This window comes from Meleagris gallopavo, chromosome Z, assembly GCF_000146605.3.
Source record: "Meleagris gallopavo isolate NT-WF06-2002-E0010 breed Aviagen turkey brand Nicholas breeding stock chromosome Z, Turkey_5.1, whole genome shotgun sequence".
NCBI classification, from domain to species: Eukaryota; Metazoa; Chordata; class Aves; order Galliformes; family Phasianidae; genus Meleagris; species Meleagris gallopavo.
In genome coordinates this window covers 54778133-54786242 of record NC_015041.2, presented here as the reverse complement: position 1 = coordinate 54786242, position 8110 = coordinate 54778133, and the positions used below count along the sequence as shown (strand labels likewise).

General features: G+C 37.3%; 1 long non-coding RNA gene across 1 annotated transcript in view; it reads right to left on the bottom strand.

Annotated features, from left to right (window-relative positions):
- The window catches only part of LOC116217548, a 41881-nt gene extending 37152 nt beyond the window's left edge, over nt 1-4729 (bottom strand). The window contains exon 1 of the long non-coding RNA XR_004162226.1: nt 4628-4729. This is a non-coding gene — a long non-coding RNA (uncharacterized LOC116217548). The remainder of the gene's footprint in view (nt 1-4627) is intronic.
- Between the last annotated feature and the right edge of the window lie 3381 nt (nt 4730-8110).

The window sequence follows — 8110 nt, the reverse complement described above, 5'->3', positions numbered from 1 at the left end:
GTAAGAATATAAAATAAAAACTACTAGTAGATCCTCACATTTTTATTTCTCAGAGCTTGTAATTTCATGCACACAAGATTATTATCGGGGGGAACTGATGAGAGGAAATTTACCTCAGAAGAACATTAACAGGCACACATTTAAGACTGTGTTGTATTCAGAAAGAATTTTGATAAGCGTAAGTAACTCTGCTATTAATGGAAAGTTAATATAAAATATCTACAAGGTAAATCCATCACTGTTTCTGTGAACATCTTTGAAATTACTACTTTCCAGGGGGAAAAAAATAATAAAAATTAGCACAAAGTTGTGTTATTCTGATTCAGAGTGAAATGACAATACTTCATCCTTTCTTTTCCATACTAAGTTTCAGCAGATAATACACAATGATTCCAGCAAATTGAATATATTAGTACGAAAAATATCTGACTTTCTCATGCACCCTTATCTATGAAAAGCATTATTTTTGGCACACGTTACCAGAAAATTATTTGTTAAAAAAGTTACATAACTAATCTGTTAAGAACAATAAAATAACATGCTTTTTTTCTTTCTGGTTTAGATTAATGAATCTGTATAATCTAGCTTCTCGAAAAAAATGAAATATGGCATGTAATTTAATGTATCAAATTCAGAAAAAAGATGACAGTGTAGTGCTCTCATTTCTTATTCTGATCAGCCTAACACTAATTCTCAAAAAAAAAAACCCTCAAAAAAAACACTGCTGTGATGTTAACGTGAATCACAGTAAAATATTTCTTTTTGTCAGGTACAGAAGAGAAAGCCACACATGAAAACTTTGATGGCAGATGTTATATTAGATGAATAAATGCAGTCTAGAGATTGTGAATTTATTTCCTTATCTTTGCGTTATCTTGTAGCTTATGATCCAAAATATAATGAAATAATAGTAATATTTCAGTAGGTTTCAAATTCATTCCAGAATGGCCAATTTATAATGTAAAAAGAGACACCAACAGTTACGAATACACAGCCAGAAAACTAAACAGTCATAGAAGAAGAAATAGCACAACAACATGGCTTCCTATGCTCATCACCTGATAGATGCTACATTGCATAGGCCTTCTGTTTTCATGTTCTTGCTAGATTCTCCAGCTTTTCATACATAAAGACCCTAATTCATACACATAATCCAACTCTAGTGGAACTGGACAACTTTCTGATAAATTTGGTATGCGTTTCTTAAATGACTGTTCTGTCATTAGATTATAAAGAAAAGTCAGTGTTAACAACAACAAATATTAAAATATCACCCATTGACTGATTAATTGGATAGCAATGAGAAATACTGAAGTGAAAAAAACAAAAGCACTAGCTAGTTCAAGAACTGAATTTGAGATGTACAGAAAGGAGGAAAGATACAGCTAATACCATTTTCACATTAAAATTAAGAACATAAAGAACAGTCACATACAAAATTCAAAGAGAGAAAAACCATTCATACATATATTCCTTTCTTAATAACTATCTGGAGTTTCCAAATACAGTCATTTACAGAACATAGTTAAATTCAAATTACTGATTCTGGGAAAATCTTACTGAAGGCAAAAAGTTCACATACACTCCTTACTGTTCAGAAACAGAACAGGACAATGTTATACCTGATTAACTTACTCTCTTCTGCAGCTGCCTTTCATATACTGTACACAGTTTGCTCACTGTGCCAAGGGAAATCAACAGTATCATTGACTGTATTCATTGTTACTCAGCCTTTTACATTTCAGGTTCCTGATTATTTTTTTGTAAAATGAAATAAAATTGATGTTAAAGAAATGCATAAGCATACAAGTGCATGGAAAAGTTTAAAAAATGTCAGGTTGATAAAAACCTGAACCAGTGAAATAAAGGTTATTTGCTTCTACAAATTCTAACCTTCTTCCTATCCCCTTAATGTGACACTGCTCCCATTTCCTGTCAAAGCAAAACACTGCCCTTAGATTATGCAGCTAATGCAGTTTGTGATGGTGAAGGAAATGGCTTACTGTACATTGCTTGTGTTAACATCTATCTCATCAGCAGCAAAAGCCTTACCCATTAAATACCTCTTTAGCTTTCTTTTGTCCAAGACAACAAACAAGAATATCTCTGACAGCCAGGTAATATGGCCTTAAAAAAGCAGCATCTCTCTGACCTTAAGCAGCCTGACCCTCCAAAGTCTGGTGAAGGAAATAGGGAAGTTTGCTAGGGGGGGTGGTGTGGGTTAGGGAAAGCTTCAGAGCTACTATTGGTTTGCTCTAAAGTGTTAGCTATCATTTCTAAATACAGATATCTAAAATTAAGCACCTAGTTCAGAAAAAAAGTGTGATCATATGAACTTAGAAAACTGAAAAAAATGGATCACAAGTAACTGCAAAATAGGTAAGATAAAAGGTAGGGTCCGTATAACCCAAAAGATTGGACAAAGTTGTTAACATGAACTGCACTAAAAGAGTACAGACAGAGGTGAAATATATCTCCTTGAGGCCCCCCAGAAGGAAGAAACTTGACCATACTACTTAGTGCCACTACACAGTTAGCAGGGAGAATGTGACCCACAAATTTGTTTCTATGAATAATTTCATAACAAGACCTGCACTTCAGAAGTGTTGTTTCTCTCCACTGAAGAAATTTTTGATAACTAGATCAGACAGAGAAGTGTACATAGTGAATATACAGATTGGCAGAAGTATAACAGTTTTATTATTTCAGACTGTGCAGAAACTTTGCTCCATTTAGCAAAAGTACGCATGGCACTGCAGTTGATATATGTTGAACAAGAGAAGAGATCATCTAAAGACTTTCCTTACCCACTAAAGCACTTCAAAAGCACAAAACCAAGAAGATTTATTTTTCTATTAACAACAACATCAGGTGTCTCTTATTCTCAAATTACACTCACAATTAGACTCGAGCAACAAACTATCCAGTAACACTTTATAAGACCTCGGGCATTTTTTTCTGTATTTATCACTGAAGAAGGCTAAAATTCTCATAGATCATAGAATCATGGAGGTTGGAAGGGATGCCTGGGGACCATCAAGCCTAACTCCCTACTTCAGTAGGTTCCCTACAATAGGTTGTACAGGAAAGCATCCAGATGGGTCTTAAATATCTCCAGAGAAAGAGACACCACAACTTCTTCCTATATGCCATGTACAGTTTGCAATATGCGACTGATGCCATGAGACAGAAAGCAGGAATTCCTGGAAAGAACTACTTGATTTAAAAGGCTTCAGTTTTAAAAAGACCAAGAAAAGCAAGAGCCTCCTGCCACAGACGATTAGTCACACTGTTTCCAGAAGATCTTCAGTTTGGCCACTTGAAAGAACACAATAATGGGAAGAGTCAAAAATAATATACATTTATTTTACACGGCTCCTCTAATACAGTTGTTTAAGCAAAGGTATTTTCCTCAAGTATCAGGATGTTTCTGATAGGACTGCAATACTTGCATGGAGCTTGTATGGATGGGCACCTGGAACACAGTCCAGAATCTTTTCCCTCACTGAATACGAGCGGAATCATGAGAGTAATTCTCTCTACTGGCTGAAAAAAAAAGGAAACCTTCAGTATGCTGAAGAATGTCTCCACAGCCATATATTTTCAACAACAATTCCTGAGTCCCTCACTGAGCTATGCAAGTATGACCTTCCAACCTGATGCAGCCTTCCAATCTGATCCTATTGTTGCTGTTCTTGGTTCACTGCCCCTGCTCTCCCAGTCAATTATCTTTGCTTATGATTTTTCATCAGAATTCAGTGTGCACATGAAGACTAATTGCAAGTTTAACTGAGAGGCTTATGATAAAGAACATGCATGGATTTTTTTTTGTTTGTTTATCTTTTGGAAATATTTCTGAAATGTTTCTTGTAAGAGGGATAATGAAAACATCCTTCTGTAAGAAGAAAGCAGCTTGCTTATTTATCAATAAAAGGTACAGTTTAAATTACCTTGTAATTTCCCTGTTGAATCTGACATGCAATTTCTCATATTTTTTTAATGATCTGCTAAAAAAAAAGTTCTCAGCACAATCCTATACTAAAGCATTTTCTACACTGATGGCACTACTCATTCCAGTGAAATAAAAAATAATAAGGAAAGTATCAAAATAAAACAGAGTTCTAACATATTCTTCACAATTGAACTTTGCTTTTTATAAGATGGATAGGCTTAAAAAAGAAACTTAATTCCATGCAAATATGTCTATGTTGTGCACTGATCTCTGCAAACGGACATCCACAAAGCTGCTCACTCATTCCTCTTTCCTGCTGGATGTGCAGAAAATAGAGAGCAAGAAGAATTGTGGATTGAGACACAGAGAGCTCAGTAGGCAAATTAAAAACTGCTGGCAGAACCAAAGCAAAGAAAGAATGTATTCACTACTGATCATGAACTGGCAGATTTTTAGCCACTTAGAATCACAGAACTATTTAAATTGGAAAAGACCCATAAGATCATTAGGTTCTACCACCACCTAGCAGTCCCAAAAGTGTCATGATTTTTGTTATCGGTATTTCACATCACAACATCATGTAAAACACTGGGAGTTAAAAAGTTAATGCCCCACTTCCATTGACTGCTGATTTTCCAGGTACCTGGTTCTCAGAAAAGAAGAAGAGCTACATACCCCAGAGGACTTTGCATCCAGAGGGAAAGGTAAAACTCCTCTCACAGTCACAAGACCGTCTCTTTCTCGCTGCCTGGCTGTGTGTTCGATGTGCTCCCCAGCTGTTTCACTTTCAATTTCAGAGTAAGGTTTTCGATTTCAGACACTCTCTCATTTTATTTGATTTATTAGACTCAGTTCCAATTATACTGTATCATATTGTGCTATCTTGCACTCTGATATCATATTTAGTAAAATAACTTTCCTTCTTAGATCGTTGCAACTGCTTTGTTTTTAGGCCCATCTCCCTATCTTTTCCTTTTTTTTCCCTTTCCTCCTTTCCCCAGGGTGTGGGTCTGTGGGACCCCTGCCCCATTAGTCACAGAACAGGGCCAAACCGGCCCACAAATCATCGGCATCACCATCCCCAGCCCTCTGACCCCCCCTTTTTTTTTCTTTTAGGACCACTGGGCCTGTGGGCCTGCTGTCTTCCCATCACGGACACAGACGGATGTAGAGATAACTCTCTGACAAGATTTTAGGAAGGAATTCTTTACTCAGAGGTTGGGCACAGGCTGCCCGGTGAAACAGTGGATGCCCCATCCCTAAAGTGTTCAAAGGCAGGTTGACTGGACCCTGGGGAGCCTGATCTGGTGGGAGACATTCCTGCCCAGAGCAGAGGTATTGTGGTATTGCAGCTACATGATCCTTAGGGTCCCTTACAACCCAAGCCATTCTATAATTCTACGATAAGTCCACCATTAATCCATGACCACCAAGTGCCAGACCTATGTCTCAAACACCTCCAGGGACTGCAATTTTACCGACTGGCCAGGCAGTTCATTCCAAGGCCTAACCACCCCCTCCATGAAGTTCTTTCTGGCATCTGACCTACAGATCCTCGGTGCGACCTGAGGCTGTGACCACATGTCCTTCATGGGAAGCAGAGCTTCTCTCCCTCAGCATCTATTGCTGGGAACAACATTACACGAGGTAGAACATTCATTCCTTTAACAGAATCATAGACTCTTTGGCCATGACAGGACAGCTGTCCTGGCTCTGTCCTCTCCCTGCTTCTTGTCCAGGTTAATTGCTGTGTGGCAGTGATAAACAGCCACAGCCACAACACTGGAATGTAATCCACACTCTCATAGCCAAGAATCCAGAACTAGCATGACGAAGCATAAAGGAAGTTATGTCCATCCCAAACAAAAAAGGAGCACAACTAATGCATCACAATAAAGGCTGACTGTATCTCTAGAAGTTTCCAAAAGCAAAGATTTATTTGTCTTATTTTACAGTGAATTTCTTTGCTTTCATAGGATTGATACAATGGACAGAATTTTGCAAAACACCTCTAAGTAAGGGTTTCAATACTGTTGAAGTTCACATGATTATAGCCCTTTAATGTTATATGCTTGTGGTATAACAAAAACACTGTATTACCAATTAAGAAATAAACCCAATTTAAAAAAAAAAAAGACAGGGGCAATCAGAACAACCCTGATGACAACAGACCACAGCATAACAGTTATTCTACAAAATAACAGGAAATTACATCACGGTTGCTACAGATTCTATTTCAAAATAAGTCTCTCAAATATAAATTAGGTCTTTTTTTTTTTTTTCCAAATACTCTAAGACTGTCCACAACAGTCTGAACATAAGGAACCTAAACTGTACTAGCCAACAATGAAAAGAAAAAATTGCTGTAAAATAATATTAAGTATAACCAAAAAGAAAAACTCCTTCTAAATTATTTACCACGCACTGTGAAATTTTTCCAAAGTTAGTTAACAGCTATAATTATTTACTAATTATTTGTAAGAAAAAAAAACACAAGTTCAGGCAGAAATTATTACTAATGAACAATTCAGTCAGCTTTCAAACCACTTTTCAAAATGCTGTTCTGCCAGTTCCTTGTATGACATCTGAAATATTTTGTGAATAACTAATGCATGTTTGTTATTTTGCAGAGGTACTCAAGCCATCTATTCCTGTAATCACACTCAATCAGCACATATGCTGTAAACAGATCACAAGTGTTCAAATTTTGTGTAGGCATTTACAAATGACCTGCTTTCTTTCCTTTGCCAAATGGCACAACAAAGACAACTGTAAACGTAAGCCAAATCCATCAGAGCAATGTCTGCATCCAGTTATTATTTATACAAAGCCTATCACATTAGTCACAAATTTTGTTGTGTTCTTTAGGTATTCATTACCACATTTATATGAGTGCTTAAGCATTATAACACATCCAAAGTTCCAACAGATTTGAATACGTAGTATTCAGCCTCAAACAAATCTCCTGAGGAAGAGATGGAAAATACAGGACTCATCTAGTCAAATACATATCTTCAGAAAACTTACATCTAATCCTCCAAACTCCTGTATAGAGGAGGAAAGTATTTCTAGCATCTGAAGCAGACAACCAAGAAATAGATCAAGTGCCTTTTTCACTGCTCTGACACGTCAGACTCAGGTAGACATCTATATGGCAGACTTATAATACTAAAGGAGATGAGCACCCTGCAACATGTTCAGAATTGTTTTTTTTATAGTTACAATTATAGTGAATAGACTCTCAAGCTCCTCCCTATAGTCAGAAAAAATAAAGGGGGGTAATTAAATAGAACAAAGTAAAATAAAGACAAAGAATAAAGTATTTGAGTGAATACAAAAGTTAAATAAATAACTACAATTTAGCCCATGCATATCATATAACTAGACTAATGCTATGTTTTAACAGCTCACATCCCCAAACACTTAAAAATTTCAGCTTTCAGGGTGAAGAAAAGCACAACAGATGCACTTCTGCATTTACTCTATGAAAGAAAAGAGTGTAAAGCCCTTCTTGTGGGTGACTTCAGCTTCCCAGACATCTTCTGAAATTATAATACAGCAAAAGGGGAACAACCCCAGAGGTTCCCAGAGTGTGTAGGAGACAACTTCCTGACACAGCTGAAGAAGCCTACAACAGGAAGTAAAATCCTGAACCTGCTGTTTGTTAACAGAGAAGGTCTTGTGGGGGATGTAAAGATTGGAGTTTGTCTGGGGCAAAGCGATCACGAGATGTAAGATTTCTCATGTTGAACCATGGAGAGGAGTCAATAGAACTGCCACCTTGGACATCTAAAGGGCAGACTTCGGTCTCTTTCAGACCATGGTTGAGACAGTCCCTTGGGAGGTATTTCTGGAGGGCATGAGAGCCCAGGAAGGCTGGGAATACTTTAAGGAAGTTATTTTAAAGTCGCAGAGGCTGACAATCCCCAAGTCATGAAAGACAAGCCAACCAGCAAGGACGCCTGTCTGGCTGAACAGAGACCTTTGGCTGGAACTCAGGAACAAAAGGAAAGCTTATGGTCTTTGGATGAGTGGGCAAGCAACTTATGACGATTACAAGTCCTTAGTGAAGCTGTACAGGGAGAAAATTAAAAAGGCCAAGGCCTGACTACAACTGAACTTGGACACAAAGGTGAAGGACAACAATAAATATTTAAA